This window comes from Chrysemys picta, chromosome 2 (genome assembly GCF_011386835.1).
Source record: "Chrysemys picta bellii isolate R12L10 chromosome 2, ASM1138683v2, whole genome shotgun sequence".
Lineage (NCBI taxonomy): Eukaryota > Metazoa > Chordata > Testudines > Emydidae > Chrysemys > Chrysemys picta.
Genome location: NC_088792.1, coordinates 11,463,781 through 11,486,079, shown reverse-complemented (window position 1 = coordinate 11,486,079; position 22,299 = coordinate 11,463,781). Strand labels below are relative to the sequence as shown.

Genomic DNA, 22,299 nt, shown 5'->3' with positions numbered 1-22,299 from the left:
ATTTAGCTGATTTCAATGGGAGCTAGATGCCTAAATCTCTGAGGATCTGGGCCCAAGTGACTTGCCCAAGGTCACACAGCAGGCCAGTGTTAGAGCCAGGAGTAGAACCCGGGTCTCCTGAGTTCCACTTCCATGCTCTACCCACTAGATGACACTGCTACCTCAGGTGACAGTCCTTGCCCTTCCATCTTGGGCTTCTCAACTGATTCTGTCAACAGAGGACCCAAATGGCGCTTACTGTGCTATTTGTGATATGGACAAACGCCATAGGCCATCCAATGGTGACATCTTTGGGATGCTTGGCTTGCATCAGACTTGAAGAAGCAACCTGGGCTTCCCTGTTACCAGTTGCTTACACCACACAGATAACTTTCCCTTCTACAAATAGCAAGGAGTATATATTTGAAGGGGAATAAAACCTCATTAGGAAATCAACTCCAGGGCACTTAGAGTCCTTTGTGACGCAGGCAACCCCGCTCAGATTAAAAGCAATAGGCAGTTCTCTTGTCTATGACCCTGTTGATTACCAATGTTATTGTGTCCACTCGTTAGAACAGAACAACGGAAGATGTTGTCACACTGCGTTCACATGGCACATGCCCTGGTAATTGCATTTGCACTAAGTTTACCTGTGATTGCTGGCTATATTCTTAATGAACCCTGAAATAATCCTGTATGTTAGTGTTTAGTTGTGAATTAATTTGATATTTTAAACTGCATGCAAGCTAATGTTCTTGGCTATCACATTGTTCCCGTGTATCTATACCCATTTGCCTAAAGTTGCTCAGCAAGGAGGAACACTGACTTCAGAGTGGGGGTGGGAGAGTTGTGTGCTCAACAAAGGGAAATCTACGGACACATACTGAGCTAAAAATAACACCGGGCAGGCTGTTTTCAGCTATAAATACTGGACCTTGGGAACGATCCTGACATCTCTTGATCTTTGCAGATACTGTCAGGGGGCTTTCCAGATACAAGACAGAATTCCCCAGATCCACTTTGGGAAAACCCTGAGAAACTTATGAAAAGACTCTCAGAGCCTGGCAGATTGCTACATCTCTGCTAGCATTTGGACTACATACTCTGATCCAACTGTAATGTATTTTATTGGCTTTAACCTTGCAATAACTCTCATTTATTTTCCTTAGTTGATAAATCTTTAGTTAGTTACTAAGGAATTGGCTACAGCGTTGTCTTTTGGTGAGATCTGAAGTATACTGTGACCTGGGGTAAGTGACAGGTCTTTTGGGGCTGGAAGAACCTACTGTGTGATGAATTTTGGCTTTAATAACTTTGCTTTTACCATAAGTCCAGTTTGTCTGGGTGGTAAAGTAGGGTCTGGAGAGCCTAAAGGGGACAGTCTGTGGCTCCATGATTAAACTACTATAGTGATCCACTTTTGTTACTGGCTTGGTGAAATCTGTTAGAATATATCAGTACCCCTGGTATATGACAGTCTGACCTGAGTTAGGCACTGTTAGCTGTGAGCCATTCCAGGCAGCGTGACAGCCCCTCTGAGGGATTAAGGTCCCATTGTGCAGGGAGCTGTACAAACACAATAAAAAGAAAGCCCTGCTCTGAAGAACTTGCTATCTAGGTTAAGAGTAAGATGCAACAGCAGGATGAAACAGACAGCGAGGGAGGATGAGGTAGCAGTAACACAAGCATGTTTTCATATGGATTGGCTGGGCACACAATGTAGCTTCCTGCTTGCCTAGATGTTGTCAGCTGGCAGTGTTGTGTAGGTATGACAGCAGAAGTGTGTTGTGAGAAGGGTGGCTGTGTGGAATTCATAAAAACATGACCTCACAATGATAACGGGTGGCGAGGCGGACTTAAGGGCATAGAGGACTATAGAAGGCAAAGGCTAGATTCCGTGCTGCATGTCCTGAGAGGCGCACACAATGCAGAGGAGTGGGAAGAAAAAGTGGCTTAATATTACCTTAGTGCTCCCTGTATTCCGGGTTACTTGGGGGGCCAGAATGGCCACTGAGGTAAATTGGAGCAGCCCCTAAACTGTCATAGTGATGGGCACTTTGGCCACTTCCCCTCCCACCTATGATCCACTCTCTCCTGCCCCTCAAGCAGCTCCCCATGGCAGGGTCTGAGAGAAGACCTATGCAGCTCCTACACAGGAGATTTCCCTGGATGTCACTGCAGCTCTTTACGATCCCTGGACTTGGCGCAATGGGCTTCTTTGGAGTACCGCTCGTTGGCCCTAAGTGTTCAGCTCAGCTTTGAAAAATCAATGGGTTACGATCCGGCTGGATGTTGCCTTCCACCATGTCGCCACAAGTTGGGTGAGGCTTCTCGGTGCTACTTTCATACAGCTGGTTAATAGTGACGATGATGCTGTAGAAATGGCACGTGATGTGCCAGAATGAATGTAACTTGGCTTGGGGCGATTTTGCAACCTTTGTCAAGAGCGAGGCCGATGGAGATGCTCCCTATCTGTGAGGTGAACAAACCTCTGAGAGGGGAGTTAGCAGGGAATGGCCATGGTGACTCATGCACTTAACATGGCTGCAGTTTCTGTTGATTATTTCTGTGTGTAGAGCTTATTCAGTCTGGAGAGAGCTCTGACTAGTCAGAGGGCGACATTGGTGGAAGAGGGTTAATGTATCTTAACTACCTTCTCTATCACCGTAATAGAGCGAGACAAATATAACTGCTTCTTATGCATCTGATTTGTTATGGCTTGAAATCCTACCTCTGCTGAAGTCAGGGTGAGTTTTGCCATTTCCTTTGGCCCAGCTCCTCAAATGTACTTAGGCGCCTAACACCCATTGATTTTAATGGGAGTTTGGCACCTAAATCCCTTTCGAGGAGCTGAGCCTTCATTCACATCAGATCCTAGTGCTAAGAAGACACCAAGGACTGCCCTTTGAAACGTGTGTATGACTCTGACTCGCGTGTCCATTGGGCATTTGGTGCATGATGTAACTATATAAAGGAATATCTGGTCTCATCTTCAAATACTTTAGTCTACAAGCATGATTCTGTTCCCAGCTAGTCAATAGCAAAACTGCCATCAACTTTAATGGGAACAGGAGAGGACCCGAAATTAAGTAGACAAGAAAGCACGAGTCTGGATATAAATAACTAATTATTTACTCATCTGTCCTGAAGAACTGAATCCCAGACAAAGATTTTTTCCTAAAGTGATTTCTTTATGGTACTTTAAAAATATAACCTTTTGCCTCTGTTCAGTTGAACCCCAATTATGTGGTCTCAGGAACTGCTATGCCAGAAGCACTCATTAGTACTAATTGAATTTATGTTTGGCTTTATGTTATGAAAAGTTCCCCAGATAAGAAAATAATGTGTCCAGTTTTGACCAAAACCTTCTTGTGAAAGAAATTTAAACCACTAATTCTCTCCGTGTTCCTGTCCTCATTAGCAGATCTAGCAAGAGAGATGCCCCTGGGCCTCATAGGTTAAAAATAACTGAACACATCCTGGCCTTGTTTTGATTTATTTTTTTAAAATTGGAAACCTTTATATCCCGTATGCTTCAGTGACTTTTATGGACTAATGTGTGCAATCAGTTTGTTCTTTTTAAAATTGTTTTTACACTGGTGTCAACATTAGACGGTTGATTCAGTATAAAACAATGAAGTCAGTGTTCTGCAAATGCAGGAACAAATATGAATGCAGTAAATGTCATTTAAATTAAGGAAATGATTACACAAGTGGCAGGCCCATGCAGGTTATACACCCAGCACAATAACGCTCTCAAGAGTTTGAAAAAACAATTCCATCAAAGAAGTTATGCATTTTGGAAGATTACTTGATTTCTTAGGACTTTAATGAATGCACTGTTACTTTAAATGTTCATGTGAAATGATTTTTGCTTTACAACCTTGCATTTTATTGCTTTAAATATCTGAAGGCCTTCTCTTCTACACACCTGTTGTAACTTATCTTGTTGCTGCTTATCAAGGCCAGAGTAAGCAGCAACTTACTTACAGTAAGGGGGGGAAAAAAAAGAAATTGCCCTGTTTTAAAAGAGCTGTCAGGAATTAAAAAGTCATTTGGGTCCTGATCTAAGGCCCGGTCTACACTTAAAAGTTAGGTCAACAAAGCTGTGTTGGGCAGGGTGTGAAAAATCCACATGCCTGACTGATGTAGGTATGCTGACCTAACACCCAGGATAGAGGCAGCTATGTTGACGTAAGAATGCTTCCATTCCATTGACATAGCTACCATCATTTGAGTATTTCTTTGTAGATGGGAAAAACCCCTTCCATCATATTCTGCGTCAACTCTATGGGGTTATGACAGCATAGCTACAGTCTCCATAGTGTAGACATACCCTAAGACTCCCATCAACTTCAATAGCATTGGGATCAGGCCTTTAATGAGAAGAACCCCATGTTGTAACAATAGCCACCATCGTCCCTCAGGGTTCCAAGTTAATTCATAATGACAGTTTTCACCCCAATGCTGTGAAGATTTGTGAAAGGACTGATTGGCAGAGGGAGCAGAGAAAGATCAGGTTTGTAAGGTCATCTGGGGTAATTAAGGAGGGCTATTAAAAGTCAGGCCTTTGTGAACTTGATCTCATGTAGACGTTGTCAGGAAATGTGTGTGGGGGAGTGGGGGGGTGTCCACAGAGAATTTAAGTGAAAACCAAAAAAAGTTTTCATTTTCGCCTAACTTTCCTCACAACTATTCCAGCTTGTTGAAAATCTGAACATTTTTTCAGTTTTAGTGTTTCTTGTTTTTTCGGTGAAAACCCTGAAAAACTTCATCAAAATTGGATCTTTCTTGCAGAAATCTCCATGTTAATAACAAAAAAAGCCATTTTGGTCCAAAAAATAAGGTTTCAAACAAAAAATTTCAGGCGGTTCTATTCCTACCTAATATAGAGGAATGAGGAATAGATAGAGAAGCATTTCAGTGTCTTGTTGTGTGTATATACAGCTGATCAAAGTCTGCATGGAAACGGCTCCCGTTGACTTTTAAGGTGGCTGAGGCATTTGGGAGCAGTAGGCATGTTTCTAAGAACCGAATTTTGACCTGTTTGTTTCCTTGTCTTCTCCTTTATCTAACAACAATGGTCTCCAAATCCCATCTGGTGACGCAGATTAGCTAGCTTTCACCATCTTCCTAGTTTAATTGACTTCTGTCTCACTAGCTTGGCCTTCTCCTCCCACGCCCAACTCTGGAGCTATCCCTATTACCAGCACACACACGCCCTTCAACCTATGTGCCGCCAACGCCCCACTCCTTGCAGAGAGCTCCGCCCACCGTACTACACAGCCCCACCCACTCTGCATAGAGTGCCACTCCTTGCACACTGCAGCCCCGCCCACTGGGCCATACAGCCGCACCCTTAGGACCATAGAGCTTTGGCCACTGTATCATAGAGCTCCACCTACTCTACCACAAAGCTCGCGTTTCTATAGCTTTACCCATGGGGTGGCACACTGAAGTTTTGCCTAGGATGGCAGATTGTGTTGAGCAGCCTCTGTCCTGGAGTGCAGAGAGCAGTCTGGGATGGGCCAGGGCAGAAAGGAGGGGGGCCCTATGCAGGATGGAGGTGTTGTGGCCAGCACATACTTGCATCTGCACTCCTGCAAAGCCCCATAGGGGTCACTGAAACAGGGGGTACATCTTCAGGCCCTCCTGATTGGCCTAGCGTGCACCAGCCCCTAGAGGCCTGGTATAGGTGATGCCCAAACTGCCACGTCTGTGCACCTACACCAGTGCAGAGATAAATCTACGTCTTATAACGCTCCCACATTCCCTCACCACAGACATCTCTCACACTCCGGTGATGTGAATGTAACCCCACCGACTTGAATGGCAATAGTCCCGATCTCCACTGTGCTAAGCCAGAGCCAATGTTCTGTAGCATTAATAATTATTTTTCTCTCTCTCTACCTTTTAGCTGTTATACTCACCGTTTAACCTACACCCCTATAATTTCTGCATAGCTGAACCTGTTTATTTGCCATTGCCTAATGTTTCCCATCTTTCCCTCTCAACTACCTTACCTATTATCTCATCCCTTAGCTCAATTACAGGTTTTTTTCCACTCCTCTCCCTTATGCTGACACACTCAAATCATGTGTAATCTTTTTGATAGCCATCTGTTACATTCCCCAGGCGAAATAAAATGTGATGTTACTCGATCACGTGCCAAACTACCCATATGTACCTCAGGTCCTTTCCTTGGCAGACAGCTTTATCCACTGGCAGGAGCCGTGATTCCCCCTTTCCACGTTTATTTCCTTCTGCCACAAAAAGTCAGAGGGGTATTTATTATCAGACTTAGCAGAACATATTAGGATCATTTTGAAATTCGACATTAGATTGTAATGCAAATGCCCAGCCGCACTGAGGGCAGGAAAGACAGATTGTGCGGCTTTGCCGAGGGGTCACGGAGGGCAACTCTGACCTGCAGAATCTGCATAATTGGTGATCATGCACGAGAAGGAAAGAACCCGTTTGATTCCCGAATTCCAAGGTTGGTTTGCAGCAATTAGAGCTGAGTGAATAACGGACTCTTCTTTTCAGTTTTTCATTTCAGTTTCTGAAATGATTTTGTTTAGGGTTGAATTTTTTTTTCCATTTCATTTAGTTGTGGAGGGGAGGGGGTAGGGTGACCAGATGTCCTGATTTTATAGGGACAGTCCTGATTTTTGGGTCTTTTTCTTATATAGGCTCCTATTACCCCTCCACCCCCATCCCGATTTTTCACATTTGCTGTCTGGTCACCCTAGGAGGGGGTTACCCATTTTAAAACAGATCTAGCTACATTTTGAAATGAAATGTCATTTAGAAATGAAAAGTCAAAATATTTTGTTTTGAACATGTCAAAGCAAACCGACTTTTTGGGGGAAAGAAAAATAGTTCTTTTGTTTCAGCCTAATCATTCAAGTTAAATTCAGTGCATAGTTTCAGTTGAACTGAAACTGCATTTTTCAGAGAATAAACTCTTTGTCCCAAAAATTTTACCTCACTAGAAAATAAAAACTTTTTACTTATAAACTGAGCAAATCCCTGCTGGAATCACTGAGACACAACAGATGCAGAAACCCAAGATGCCATTTTTTTTTTCAAGGTAGAACTATGCTTCACACAAAACTGTAGGTGCAAAAAACCCAAAGCAATCACCATTTGTGGGGGGGCGGGGATGCTGACTTGTTAGTTATTAGGCCTTGTGGTCTGTACTGTCTCCAGTACACAGCCTATGCCGACATATTCCCCTAGCATAGAAGGAACTTACACCAACAGAAGGCATTTTTCTTCCAGTGTAAGAACACTACCTCCCCAAACGTCACAGGCACTGACTTTTGTTTTTTCTGGTGCTCCTCTCTGCCCCCTCCTTCCCCCCATGTGAGCGGTGGGAGGCCTTATGGGGAAGAGTCTGAATGGGGGTGGAGCAGTGGGCGGAGCCTCAGGGGGGAGAGGCCAAGCAGGGGCAACGCCTCATGGAGCTCAGGCAGAGCGGGAGGCGGGACCATGGTCAGGATGCCGGGGACCTCAAAAGATTAATCTGGCCCTGGGGGTGCTCAACACCCCCTATTTTTTCCAGTGGGTGCTTGAGCCCCGGATCACCCACAGAATCGGTGCCTATGCCAAACACCATTAGCTATGCCAATGGATACACGCTCCTGTCGGCATACCTGCACCTACACTGGGTTTTTATGAGTAGTTATGTCAGTCAGGGTATTTTTTTCACACCGCCAACTGACTTCGCTTTGCCAGGACAAGGCCATGTCTACACTTCGAGCTGGGGGTCTGAGTCTGAGCTCTAGGAGACATATTCACACTCGCTGTCATCAAACTAGCAGGCCAAAAATAGTAGTGTAGCCACAATAGCACAGGCAGAGGTGAGCGGCGGAATGAGTTAGCCACTCTGAGTAGAAACCTACCCGTTCCCCATGGGTACCTACTGGTGGTGGCTAGCCCACACCGCTGCTCGCCCACTGCCGTAGCTACCACAGCTGCACCAGTATTTTTAGCAAGCTAGTACAAGTATGTCTACTCGAGCTGGGAGTCACACCCTCCTGCTCCAAGTGTAGACGTAGTCTGAGTTTTTTGTGGAGAGCAAGCTTGTGTCTCAGATACGGCAGAATACCAGAAGAAGGGAAGGTTGCGTATACCCAAATATACCCCTGGGGCTATATTTTGGATGTCCCTCCTTTTATCGCACAGATTTTTTTCACAGTGTTTGGACACAAAATATAACTCTTCAGACCCCAAAGCCCCGTCCCTGATGTGAAATCCTGGTGTATATCTCAACTCAAACACAAATCCTATTCTTTGTCAGTCAGATCTGAGACTGCACCTGCTGCACACTCCCATTAATGTTTTATTAACATGCTTCTTCCCCCCCATGCCTCCTTTGGGACATCCACTCACAGCAGCTATTGGGAATTCTCTGCAGGTGGCTTGATTTAACAGGTCAGTACGTTACAGTTAGCGAAGGTGCATTGGCTAAGGGAACTGCTCTATTTCTCGAGTTATCTGCAAGCTCGAAGGTGGTCATATCAGGCACTTAACATTTTGGGGAGAGGAGCTAACACACCGAGCGAGGAAACAGCTGTTCTGACCATTATCAGAATACAAGATTAACAGAAAGGCTTGAGGATTTCCCTGGTTTCAGTGGGAAAGTTGGAATTACTTATTATCATAATCTCGATTTTCATAACTAGCTCGCTTATTCCATCAGAAGGGCTCTGCTGTCTAGGGTATCCTTCTAATTCACTCGTAATGTCAAATATTTTACCCCTTATTTGACTTGCTCAACTCGCAGGAATTCTGAACATTTTCCCCCTCTGAGTTACAAACTACATTTGCTTCCTTGATCTATGAATCTTCAACCCACAGTTTTCCTTTCTCCTCTCAGAACTTCCTATATAGCCTTAGAGAGAGGCTGAATTACTGTCTCCTCTTCAAACCATATTTCATTCAGACTTATTATGTTCCTGACTTAATGTAATCATGTTTCCCTTTAATTCTTCAAGCACAGCATTTAGAGACACAGAACATGTTTACATGGAGAAATTGACCTCAATAGCTATTGTGGAATAGCTCCCTGTGTGCTACTCCATACGACCATAAAAGTCACTATATTTCAGAATAATTATACCACTTCAGAAGCTTTGAAGCATCACTAATTGTCCTGGAAGCAAAGTTTCCAAGTCGGTGAAATGGGGATGAAATGGGGATTCTATGTAAAGTGCTTTGAGATCTATAAATGAAAATTGCTAGACCAGAGTTAGGTGGTATTATTCTAATTATTATTAGTTTGCTCCAAAATAGAGTGTCTACAGAGGAGACTATATTTGGATAGTTATTCTGGTCAGTTTCCCCATGTAAACAAGCCCACACACACCAAAGTGCCATTTTTTTAGTGAGATTTATGGTCTCGTTTGCCGCCTCTGCAGTGAGAAACCAGCTGGAGTTTCTCTCACGCTTTCCCTAAGGTAAGGACAACTCATTAGGTATGTACCGTTGACATTTTACTATATGCTTTTTGACTTGTCTATTGAAATAGTAAGCTCACTAAAGCAGGGACCATGCCTCCCTGTGTGTCTGTATAGCACCTTGTACAGGCTCCCCGTTGGGGCCTTTGTGTGATACCACAATAAACACATTAAATAATAACTCGAATACTTCATTAGTATATTCTAGAATTGGTATGCTAGAGCTTTTGACTCTCCTAGGCTGGTGTCCCAATGTGCTGTTTCCATCACCATACAAGTGCAATCAAGAGGCAATGAAGCGCAGGTCAAATTCCCTTAGCTTAGCAGCCTTAACCCAAACCTACAGTCCTTCCATAGTAGCACAACGGACGGTGAGGTGAAGGAAGAAGTTCAAGGGTGAGGTCAAAATACCCAGTGCTGGATAATCTATAATGCGCTTGAAGCATATTGCTTTGAGGCTCTCAAAGCAATTATCCTCCCCCATTTCACTGCTGGGGAAATTAAGGTGCCGTAACTTTTTATGAACCAAGTTTTCAAGTTTAGATGGACACCTAAATGCCTGGTTTAGACATGTAAAGCCTGGCCCAGGCACCAGAGTCGAAGTACACTGTTAAATGTCTAAGTTTAGCTACCTGCATTTGAAAACTTGGCCCTAAGGATGGAAACAGAATTTAGAAGTCGTGCCTCCCAGCCTGTTGCTCTAACCACTTGAATAAACTCTTTCTAAAGCGTAGCAGTGTTTATTATTTTATCAGAAGCTATGCGGTGCCCTCATGGAAGGAATAGCAGAGGACTTCTAGAGATTGTGCAAAAACCCTACCAGAGGCATTCTGAATCAATTGCAATCAGTAAAAAGTCACTGGTGGACAGAGTCCAAGGAAAGCTGGTGGTGACCCAGACAGCAATCAGCAATTGAGCTTTCTCCTGTACAGAGGAAAGATCACAATCATTTCTATATGGTAGAACGCTACCCTAAGACCTGTCATCCCCTCCACAACAGATCCGAGGGGACGCATGTGAGGTAGATCAAGGACAGGGGTGCTACAGAAGGAGGCTGTGGAGGCTCTATGCATTGCTTTCCCTTCCTCTCAATCTGTCTGAAGCCCTTCTGCAATGCAGGCTGCATTCACTGAGGAATCATTACACCATTGGATACTCTCTCTTCCTGCACAGGCAGTAGGGATCAACTCTGCATCGAGGTCTCAATCCTCACCGATGTTAAGAAGAGCTTAGGTTGCTCAGACTTCCCTGGATCTCACCTAACATTAACTTTAGGGCAGTAAAAACTCAAGGGGATTATTAGTGAGATACAAAAAGCTCCCTCAACACTGTTACTGGGTCAAAAAGTGAACAGCATCTGAAGGCTGTTCCTTGGCAATCAAATTGACTACAAGATGGCAGAGGATAAGGCATGTTCTCAGCTCTGCTGTAAATAAACCTCTCTGCTTCCAAGATAAGCATGTCAATCAAACCCAGCACGACTGTCGACAAGAGAGGAGATGCTGCAAAGAAATGTTAGTGGGTAGGAGGCACTAAATTGCAACAGTGAGAGGCTTATTAGGACACCTGCAAATAGAAGACACACAATGGCCTCATTAGCTACTGCTTTCCTGGGCTTGGAGCAAGGACGGGGGTGAGGAGAGAGGCAATGGAAATGGCTTCAAGCCACTTGTGTGCTCCATTTTCTGGGGCAGCCAGGAGCTTGCCTGGCACCCAACGTAAGCTGAAGCAGCCTCAGGAATAGCCGTAGCAGAGTGCAATCCATCTGCATCCCTTCTCTTGAGAAGCCGCCTATGCTTGGGACTAGAAGCAGACCTCATGCCATCTCTACCCTGGACAAGGGGACCTGGCACAAGGGGTATTCTAAGGGGTCCATTTTTGCCCCCTATACACCACCCGAGTGGCATGTCAGGGTCTTAGTGCAACTGCGAATTGGGCCCACACATTAGTCAAAGGTAATAATAGTTACAAAACCAATGATGTAGGGATGGACCCAAAGCAGAATTTACCTCAGAGCCAAGCACTCCCATGCTTTGTGAGGTTTGAAATGGGCGGTCGGAGTTTGGCAGCTCGTAGGCAACTCTGCCATATAAGTTTAGTGCTTGTTTTCCTAGAATAGAGACAGTCCCAGATATCCACAGACAGGTCCATTTTTAGGGTCTCAGTCTGGGCACCAAAAAAGGAGAGAGACCCCCAAATCACCAGACACGGCCTAGATCGGGAGAAAACTTCCGTTCGGCATGAAATAATTCCGAAGACACTTGTTCCATCCATTTGCAACTTGCAAAATAAAATTAAAAGCGCCCTTTGTTTTATTCCACCTCTAATTTCACTGGCAGCTGTATCCCAGTGCACCACATGCACGTCTTTTCTTCCCAGCTTTGCTGAGAAGGAAATGCTAAGGTTGCTCTTTTGGGCAACAGTCAATCTTGCTGCCAAGGGAGAGAACAGTCGGCATGCTGCTGCTCCTATTTCATGTTGAGAGAGCACAAAGGCTTCATTTATGCCAGCGCTAATTGATTTTACAGCCAGCATGTTACCCGCTAAGGAAATAGGCACCTGTATTGTACCACGCTAATGTTCAGAAAAGGAGAAGAAGGGAGACCGAAATAGTTTGTTGCGGAGAAGGCTCCAACTCATTTCCCGCCCCTCTCGCCCACACAGAGCCTCGCTCAAAGGCGAGCAATTACAGCTGGCTTCAAATAGTGAACTCAAACTGCAACTTGTTTAGCATGAAAGAGCTGCAGAGTTTTCCTGAAGCCTCCGGGTTACTTGGGGACCTAGGAAGGAATTAATCCTTACGGCCAACATTTTCCAAAGGGATTTTGGGTGCCCAATGTAAGATGCCTTTAAAGGACCAGGATTTTCATAGGATTTTCAAGCACTCACTTGAAATCAGGCCCCTTCCAGCTGTCTCCAGCTGAGCACAGAAAAATGGAGACCCCCAGAAGGAAACTCTTAGCATCCAGTCTATTGAATAAGAGTTCTTAATACCACGTGCTAGATGCTCCTAGGTATCTAGCTTAAATACTTGTATGGCCCCCATTATCTCGTCTCTCAGCACCTCAAAGTCTGTAAAGTATTTATCCTCACGACACCCCTAGGAGGTTGGGAAGTGTCATTAGTTCCATTTTACAGACCGAGAACCATGGCACAGCGCATTTAAGTGGTTTAACCAAGCGTACACATGAAGTCGATGGTAGAGCAAAGAATTGAAACGGGGTATGTACAGTTCTAGGCTATCACCGTAACCATTGAGCCATCCTTCATCTTGGCAGACCTGGGATCAGCCAAAGGCCAAGGTGAGGGGTGGGGACAAAGATGGTTTTTAGTCATCTGAATGCTCCCTCGATCCTAGGGCTGACGGATATACTGCTCCTAGACGCTGCTGTTGTCCCTACTGCAGAGGCATTGCATGCTTGTGTCAAAACACTAGAACTCTTCAGTGTTTCTGTTTCATCCGAAGCCTTGTGCCTTATTCTGATTGCCCTGATTCAAGTCTTACACTGCTATAATTGCACTGACTTCAATGGAGTTCAGAGTCTAGCCCAAGGCTTATCTTGTTTCACAGTGCAAAACCATTTTACATTTTTCTGTAGCAATGAAGTCGTTGGGTTTATTACTGCAGACAAACTAGGAATGACGCTTCCAGAGTAGTTTAACAAAGGTAAAAATAAAAATCAGCCCTGAATTATTATGGGATACGTCCTTATTCCCCGCTGGCTTTTGTTGTTCCTTTTAAAGGATGCAGCCACTCGGCAATGATGTTGTATGTCTAGATTAAAAAGTATGAAAGAAAGATCCACGTTGTCTTTCTTAACTCTGAACCTGTCATTTTTTCCCACCTTTTTAGAACCTAAAGCCGGGGTGGGCAAACTATGGCCCCCGGGCCAGATCTGGCCCATCAGGGCTTTGGATCCGGCCCGCGGGGTTGCCACCCCATGGTGTTGAGGGCCCTGTGCCGCTCCTGGAAGCGGCCGGCACCATGTCCCTGCGGCCCCTGGGGGACCGGCGGGGGGCAGAGGGCTCTCACCTGCAGGCACTGCCCCCCACAGCTCCCATTGGCTGGGAATGGGAAACTGCGGCCAATGAAAGGTTCGGGGGAGGTACCTTCAGGTGAGGGCAGCGCGCAGAGCTCTCTACTTACCCTCCTTCAGGGGCCGCAGGGACGTGGTGCTGGCTGCTTCCGGGAGCGGTGTGGGACCAGGGCAGGCAGGGAGCTTGTCTTAGCGCCGCAGCGTGCCGCTGCCACCCTGGAGCCGCTCAAGGTAAGCGGTGCCGGGCCGGAGCCCGCACCCCAAAACCATCCTGAACCCTGAACCCCAACCCCCTGCCCTGAGCCCCCTGGTGCCCCCTGCACCCCCTCCTGCACCCCTACCCCCTGCCTTGAGCCCCCTGCCGCACCCCACGCCCCTCCCTGCACCCCAACCCCTGCCCTGAGCCCCTTCCTGCACAGCGCACCCCCTCCCATACCCCGCATTCCCTCCCACACCTCAACCCACTGCCCCAGCCCTACATTCATGGCCCTGCATGCAATTTCCCCACCCAGATGTGGCCCTCGGGCCAAAAAGTTTGCCTACCCCTGACCTAAAGGCTTCCCCAAGTGTTCTTCTGTATACCTAAAAAAATTATCATAATCTAAATGTCAGCCAAGGACCTCTTTTATAATTCACTAGAATATGGAAAAGTCATTACCACTACATATGGTGACCTTTCATATCAAAACAGCACACTGTGCGTTCACCCTAGGAAGTTATTTTAGAATCTGATGCCAATCCCACCTAAGCTTGGAATGTATAAAAATTTGTAAAATTTACTCTCTTGCCAATTTAGCAAATGTGAGTCTGAAATCAGGTACTGATCTACTTACAATAAGGGGTTTCTGGTTACTTAATAATATTCCCAAATCCTCACACCTCTATCAGTTTTATGAACAACTCAGGAAATTCCAGAGATTAGTTTATTCCCTACTTCTATTATACTTCTCATTGCCTTTCTACAACTTCTCACAAAGCTGCAGAAATTCAGGTCTGCCGCTCTTTTTGTTGTTGTTGTGATGCCTTTCACTAATAAGACCAGAAGTTATATTTTCTGTTTTTTCTCTTTCATTTTGCCCCCAAATCTAACACCTGTTCCAAGACACCCCAATCCAGCTTTACCTTGATAAACTTGACTTCTGTAACAAGTAAAGACAACATCAGGAAAGTACCTTTGTATTTTACACTGAATGGGCACCATGAACCTGCTATCCTTTCTTTGTATAGTTTTTCAATATTATGCCATTTTCTCATTTCTAAATGTAGTATTTATCTGGTCCCTGTAACATCTGAACACCTCAGTGTTTAATGGTTTTATCTTCTTAGCACCCCTGTGAGGCAGAGAAGTGCTAATACCCACATTTTACAGATGGAGAACTAAGACCCAGACCGTAGTGCCGTTTCAAACAATACTATGTCAACTTGCATTAGATAAATTCTAGTGCACCCCAGCAGGAACCACATGGGCCAGTTACTGCAAACTGAATCATCATGAAGCCAAGCCCGAAATGACAAAGAGTTGGTAGCCGAGCAACGTATAGAACCTAGGTCAAGTATAACTCCCAGGCTAGCACCTTAATCATTGGACCATCCTGTCTCTTTTTACTGAGCATCGGCAAAGACTCTCTTGCACGGTCCTTCTTACATTGTAGCCCATGTTTCCATCCTCATAGTTAGAGAGAGAACCGGGTCCTCTCATGACCCCATTCTCAGCTGCTGACCCTAGTGGTGCTCAGTTCCTTTTGTGCCATCTGGTGGATCCTTCCTATCTCAAGTGTTCTCCACTACTTCCTTACTCCCATAAAAGGGTCACAGGCTGGGAAAAACTCCCGTAGAAGGAGGTGGTGGGAGGTAGAGGGGTTCCTCCAGGTCCCACTGCCTTCCTGGCTCCAGTCCTTCAAACCCTATGCACCCGGAACCCCAGTGACACCCATGGGAGTTCAGTGCATGGTATAGCCTACATTTTGCACAGCAATTTATGATATGCTTGTAAAGGACTTTAAGGTGAAAAGGGCCCTGTATTTAAAGATATTATTCTCTTGCAATGGCTGCTGCAATTTTAATTTTGCTTCCATAAAACTTGATGCCAAATGAGACAGTCAGAATGAGGCACTGAAATAAAAGTCTTGGACACCCTTTCTTGAACAAACTGCCTTTCCAAACTTTACAGCATCATCCCAGTATTTGCTGCCAAGCTGTGGAGGGCACAGATGGAGAGGAATAAGATAAAAATGTCTCATTAAAGAGCAAACATTTTCACTGATCAACTGCAAACATTGATTCCCAATTGAATGGTGCACATGTAAACACACACACAAAACCCTAACAGAATCGCATTTGCACTTGGGGCTAGATTTTCAAAGGGATTTAGGCAGATAGGCATGGAGTGGGAATTTCAAAGTGTAACCTTTGGGTGGGCTTGAATTGACTTCCTTGCCCTTCTTTGGTGCCTAACCCTCCCCCCCCCCCCAACTCCCATAGAAAAGCACCTGGAGACCCAGAATTCAGTCACTGAGGATTTTCAGCAAGGATTGCACACGGTCAACCTCCCCACAGTAAAGTCCAAAAAAAACAAAAGGAACAAACGTAATGTTTAAGTACCAACTTTATAAAATCTTATGATAAACATAAACATTAAAAACTTAAACTTTACAACATAACATGGCTACTTCATAAGCCACATACATTATCTTCACAAAAAGAACAGGAGTACTTGTGGCACATTAGAGGCTAACAAATTTATTTGAGCATAAGCTTTCGTGGGCTAAAACCCACTTCATCCGGTGCATCTCAATTGGAGTCTTTGATCACCAAATTTATACAATATGCTGAATGAAAAGCAACATCTTCCTTTCACTTGCTTGTGGAAATTTTCAGCTGGAATCCATGCAGACTCTTCCTCCTCCACCGCTGAAATCATAGTTAGCTACTAACCAATTAACGGACCACTCAGTTAAGTATATAGCTTTAAAAACAACCCCAGTTACAAGAAAACTACAAAATCAGAATAGCAAAATAAATGACTCTTTCCCCATCTTCCTATTTAAATAAAAGAAACATTGGTGAATTGTCCTAGTTGAGACAATTTAACTAAAGCAGTTTGGCTAAAATCAAACAACTTTCAAAGTAAACAATTAGTCATTTGTTTCCCTCAAAATTTCCCCTTTCTATAATTAACACTGTCCGGGCTTTCCTGTTAGGGGGTTAACAATATAACTAACCGGCTGCAAAATGCTTCAAAGTTAGGGGAAACAGCACCCTGCTTTCTGCTCCGGGGGCTTATATTCCCCCAACCCACACAGGACACATGACGTTTTGCAAAGTAGCTGCCCTGTCTGCCTGCCTGCCCTCATGGAGTCTGAGTCCAGCCTGTTCCACACAGCAGGAAGTGGTGAGAAACCTTGAAAAGTCGCTAGATGTGGCTACGTAACCTACACGAGGGAACATTTCAGACAGATGCAATAAGAAGTGTCCAGCTCACATGAGGGGAATAGCTCTCCCCTCAATGAGTGAGGGGTAGTGTTGCCACCTTCCTAATGGCTGGTAACTGGATCCCCAAGGCCCCGCCCCCTACTCCATCTCTTCCCCCTAAGGCCCCACCTCAGCTCCACCTCTTCCCTTGAGGCCCCGCCTCCTGCCACTCCCCTCCCCCAAGACTCCCCTGCTCTATCTCTTCACTCAAGGCCCCACCCCACACGCCATCGCGAGCCGCATGAGCAACCTGGCCCCAGAGGTGGCAGTGGCTGCTGCTTCACTGACTTCTTCCTTCCACTTAGGGTTGCCTCAGATGAAAAAGACCAGACATCAGAGCTTGTCAAATGGCACCTGGACACAAAAGCCAAAACCTGAACTGTCCGGGTGAAAACCGGATAGATGGCAACCTAGCAAGGGGTGCCCAGGGCAACGTCCGAGTGAGGGAGTCTTTCCCCAGTGGAGGGTGGGGAGCCAGGGCAGAGTCTGGGGTGGGGAGCAGGGCAGGGTCCATGTGAAAGAGTCTCCCCCCAGCAAGGCGGGGGGTGGGGCAGGTCTCAAAGGGAGTATCCCTGGGAACTGGGGGAGGCCTCAGCCATGGTGCTCGCAAGGCAACATTTCTCCCAGGACTTGGGAGGCAGCGGCCGAGACGCCGTCTCCTCTTCTCTAGCTCTACTGCTTGCACCCGGCCAACCTACCCCAGCTCAGGCTCCTCCCTCCCCAACCAATCGTGGCCTTACCAGGCCCGACAGGGGGACCACCGAGCTGTTCAAACAATGGAGCATGTGGGACTCTGGGCCAGGCCGCGCCTGTGGATTGATGTCTCTGGGTGCCAATGTTCAGGCCTCCCCCAGCTCGGTGTGTTTGCTGTCGCGAGTCTGGACACTATCCCACCCCTCCCAGCTCAGGGCTGATCGGCAGAATCGTGTAGTCAGAAGAGCGTGGAATGGATTTTATTATGATCTTGTGACTATACAAATCGGCGACTTCTTTCTCTGAATATCACTGTAATCGGCAGTGACAGTTGCTAGATTTGTCACTGGTCACTTTGACCCTTATTTCCTCGCTAGGGAAATCAAAAAGTCATTAAATCTAGCGAAAAAATTGCTAAGTTGGCAACACTGGCAACAGAGACTAGTGAATATACCCAAAACTACCACACCCAAATCCAGAAATGTCAGAGTTTTGAGAGTTAATTGTGCATCTGTGTAGCAACAAGGACCCGGACACAACCCATTCCTACCTAACCCCCCAATAGATATCTTAAAGAGATATCTCCCTATTAGGAACATGGGGTACATAAGGTGAGGTATTAGAGCTCAGAGATAATTTTTGGCTGACACTTTTTTTGGCAAAAAATGCAGATTTGGCAACACCAAAGTGTCTTGAGAATCCATGCCAGTTTTGCTGAATTGTTTTGGTTGAAAACAATTCGAAAAACAAAACACCCAAAAACAATCTACATGTTTTGCTTTGACATTTTTGAAATGAAGTGTTTTGTTTCTTCAGTTTGAAACAACTTTTCAGTTCAAAGATCCCTTTAATTTTATTTACAAGGGATCACAATTAAAACGGAAACGTTTTGGTCAACCTAAAATTGAACCTATTTCATTGGTTCGCCAAGAGGTTGTTTTTTTTTTTTAATCACTTTCTTTGATTGGAAATTATTTTTTCCCATTTTTCGGAATTGTCAACAAACCAAAAACATCTGTTATTTGTCCAACTCTATTAGGCATCTAACCCTCCATTTAAATCAACGGGAGTCAGGATTTTCAAAAGTACCTACGAGGCACCATTCTGCATCTTGAGGTGCCTAAATACCTTTGAAAATCTTGCCCTTAGTGTTTGTGAAAGGTGCCTAAGTGATAGTTCTAAAGACTGAAATCTTCTATTGACCATGGGTCGATGATTCCCTGCAAGTCAGGGTGAGGTTAATGTTTAGGGAGATGCTTGTACGACTTCTGCCCAGGCTGTATGTGGTCTATGTGTAACCTCAGTCCCTAGACAATGCTAGCCGACGTGTATGAATGGCCTGATTTCCTAAGTGATGGTAATGTTGACTTGGTTTGTGGCATTGACTATGCAATGGCAACTGGATGTGGTGTGATCAATTGCTGGTGACAAAGCACAGTGCATGCAGCTTTCCTGAGTCCGAGTACACTTTGCAAGTCAACAGAGCTAGGCTTGACAGAATTTTGCATATCATTGACAGATAATATCCAGGTTTATTTTCAAACATTTTCCCCAATTTTTCAGGATTTAAATTGTCACAGTTGCAAGAAATTAAGGGGGAGGAATCAGACAATAACTATTTAATGACAGTAGATGTTGAGATTGAAAACGCTGAAGCTTTAGCGCCATTAAAACAAAGTGTCAACATCACGTGTCAAATTATACAAAGTAAATATCCTTAAATCAAACGCTACTAAGTTCTCAAGGAGAATTTCTCTTACTTTGAACATAAGAGCATAAGAACATAAGAACGGCCGTACCGGGTCAGACCAAAAGTCCATCTAGCCCAGTATCCTGTCTGCCGACAGTGGTCAATGCTAGGTGCCCCAGAGGGAGTGGACCTAACAGGCAATGATCAAGTGATCTCTCTCCTGCCATCCATCTCCATCCTCTGACAAACAGAGGCTAGGGACACCATTCCTTACCCATCCTGGCTAATAGCCAATAATGGACTTCACCACCATGAATTTATCTAGTTCTCTTTTAAACACTGTTATAGTCCTAGCCTTCAGAACCTCTTCAGGTAAGGAGTTCCACAAGTTGATTGTGCGCTGAATGAAGAAGAACTTCCTTGTATTTGTTTTAAACCTGCTGCCTATTAATTTCATTTGGTGACCCCTAGTTCTTGTATTATGGGAATAAGTAAATAACTTTTCCTTATCCACTTTCTCCATATCACTCATGATTTTATATACCTCTATCATATGCCCCCTTAATCTCCTCTTTTCCAAGCTGAAAAGTCCTAGCCTCTTTAATCGCTCCTCCTATGGGACCTGTTCCAAACCCCTAATCATTTTAGTTGCCCTTTTCTGAACCTTTTCTAGTGCCAGTATATCTTTTTTGAGATAAGGAGACCACATCTGTACGCGGTATTTGAGAAGTGGGCATACCATCGATTTATATAAGGGCAATAATATATTCTCCGTCTTATTCTCTATCCCCTTTTTAATTATTCCTAACATCCTGTTTGCTTTTTTTGACCGCCTCTGCACACTGCATGGACATCTTCAGAGAACTATCCACGATGACTCCAAGATCTTTTTGCCTACCTGTACATTTCGATGATTGATTTCACCATACCCACAATGTTTACCGACATATACCAATAAAAATCAAAGCCTTCCAAGCCTAAATATAGCTTACCCAGGGCTCTAAGGAGCAGATCCAGTGCTAAGGCTGTGTAGCTGCATGTGATGCCAGCCTAGGCCTGTCACGTGACAAGTCTGGCATTGGCAACAATTGTCAAAGGCTGTTGTCTCGGACTTGCAGCAGCCACGTGGAGCATTTGTTCACCCTGCAAGGCATAAGAGCGGCCAAAGGTCCACCAGTCACTCAATAATCCCACCCGCGCCATCTAAGAAGGCAAGCAGGGGAGGAGGAGGAGAACCATGGAGCTGCCAGGGCAGAAAGAAGGAAGGGTACTCTCGGCTGCTAGCCATTCTCCATGACCAACCAGAATGAGAGGAGGGAAGCACCAGGACCTCCAGCAGCATCAGTAGTCCAAGCCCGCCAGGGTCCCGATCACTGAGCGCTTCAGGGAAAAGAAAGCCAGCAGCCAGGTAGGTGTAGCTGTGGTCCAGGCTCTATGTACTCCATTAACAGCCTGGGCGCAAGCTTTCCTCAAACTCAGCACACTGAAGATGAGACCCTACCAATTGCTTACACCTCTATGATCAACCATACGAGGCTTTAGTCACCCATATTCACGGTCAGAGAAAGTCCCAGAGTCTTTGCCCCTGCAGGGGCTGGTAAAATAAGCCCAAGTTATTTTCAGACCTTCAGATACCATGTTCTCTCCCTCCCTCACAGACACACACGTCCTGCTGTTTGTGACTGTGCCCTGTAAAAGCCCGGTGACTGATGCTCCCAATTTCAATTTGCTCTTCCTGAAACATCTTTTCCTGATTTGTTTCTGGCAAATTGGAAATTGCTTTTCTATTTTAAAACAGTGATTTCCATTGTCACAAAAGCACGGTTCCCTGATTTCAGCAGCACATCTGAATAGGTTTTTTACTAAAAGCACAATGGGCCAGATTCAGACCTGGGGAAAGTGGCAGCAATCCCAATGGATAACAATAATTTCCTATTTGTCAAGTGGCTTTGCCACGCTCCTGCTGTGTGACCTTGGTCATTGCTTCTCTCTGGGCTTGTTTCTGCCCCTCCCCCATCTTTTTTGTCTACTTAGACTAAACTCGTCAGGGCAGGACTCACTACGTGTTTGTATGGCACTTACTGGAGTCCCAAGTAGGGTGCCAGCCAGTAGAGATTCAAACCGTCTCGTTTATTTCAGGTTCGGAACTTTAATTTCTCTCAGAGTTACACTTTTCATTCTGTGTCATGGGAAAATTGAAGCCAACCCTCTCGTTTTGAGAAAAATTGCGCCCTTGCAGCTGCCTGGGCTGACATGTTGCCTGATCAATGCCCCTGCATTGGGGTTATATCAGTCGTGTTGTTACCGACCATGCTGCCTTTTTCATTTTTGACATGTGCCGTCTGCAATGACTGATAAAGTGGTTACGTTCAAAGCAGCACTTTAGAGGGACCCATCTTTCCCTGAAAATAACAGCGTTTGAGAAAAAGTTGGAACCGTTGCGGATTCTTTAGTGAGCAATTCAGATGATTGTTCAAATACACCTAAATAATCTCTGACCTCTATTCAGGGATCTGTTTGAGCTAAATAAAGGTTTCAAAGCCTCCCAGTGGTTGTGACTGCCCATGTTTCTTGTTTCCACCTGAGACTGGTTCGAACACTGTGCCCCTTCCTATCAGGCCAGGATCACCTCACGACCATTAGCCATGTTTTTGTCATTTCCATTCTGGTTGAAACTCAGTATATCTAGCTGACTCAGGCCCTATGTGCTTACAATGCCTAGTGAAGTCACGGCAAAGATTTCCTTTGAATTTACTGGGCTTTGGATAAGGCTGATACCATAGGCCTTAAGAAAGATTCACCTAGGTCTTGTCAGTCTTAGGGGCTCTGAACAGCAGCATGGGTCTGAACGCCAAAATGTTGTCCTGTAACTCCTCAGTGTGGATGCTGCAAGTGCGAACTAATAGATTCTAGTGCAGGACTACTTTCACGTGCAATAGGAACCTTTTAGTTTGTGTCTGCAGCG

The 22,299-nt window shown here is 45.2% G+C and overlaps 1 long non-coding RNA gene across 3 annotated transcripts in view; it reads left to right on the top strand.

The window, feature by feature from the left end:
- LOC122174647 (uncharacterized) overlaps positions 1-22,299 on the top strand; it is a 177,288-nt gene that overhangs the window by 1,243 nt on the left and 153,746 nt on the right. For 2 of the 3 annotated variants that reach the window (XR_006176742.2, XR_006176743.2), the window contains exon 1: positions 21-1,229. The exons of the other annotated variant lie outside the window; for it this stretch is intronic. This is a non-coding gene — a long non-coding RNA (uncharacterized LOC122174647). Of the gene's footprint in view, positions 1-20; positions 1,230-22,299 lie in introns of those variants that run through there. 3 annotated transcript variants of the gene reach the window in all.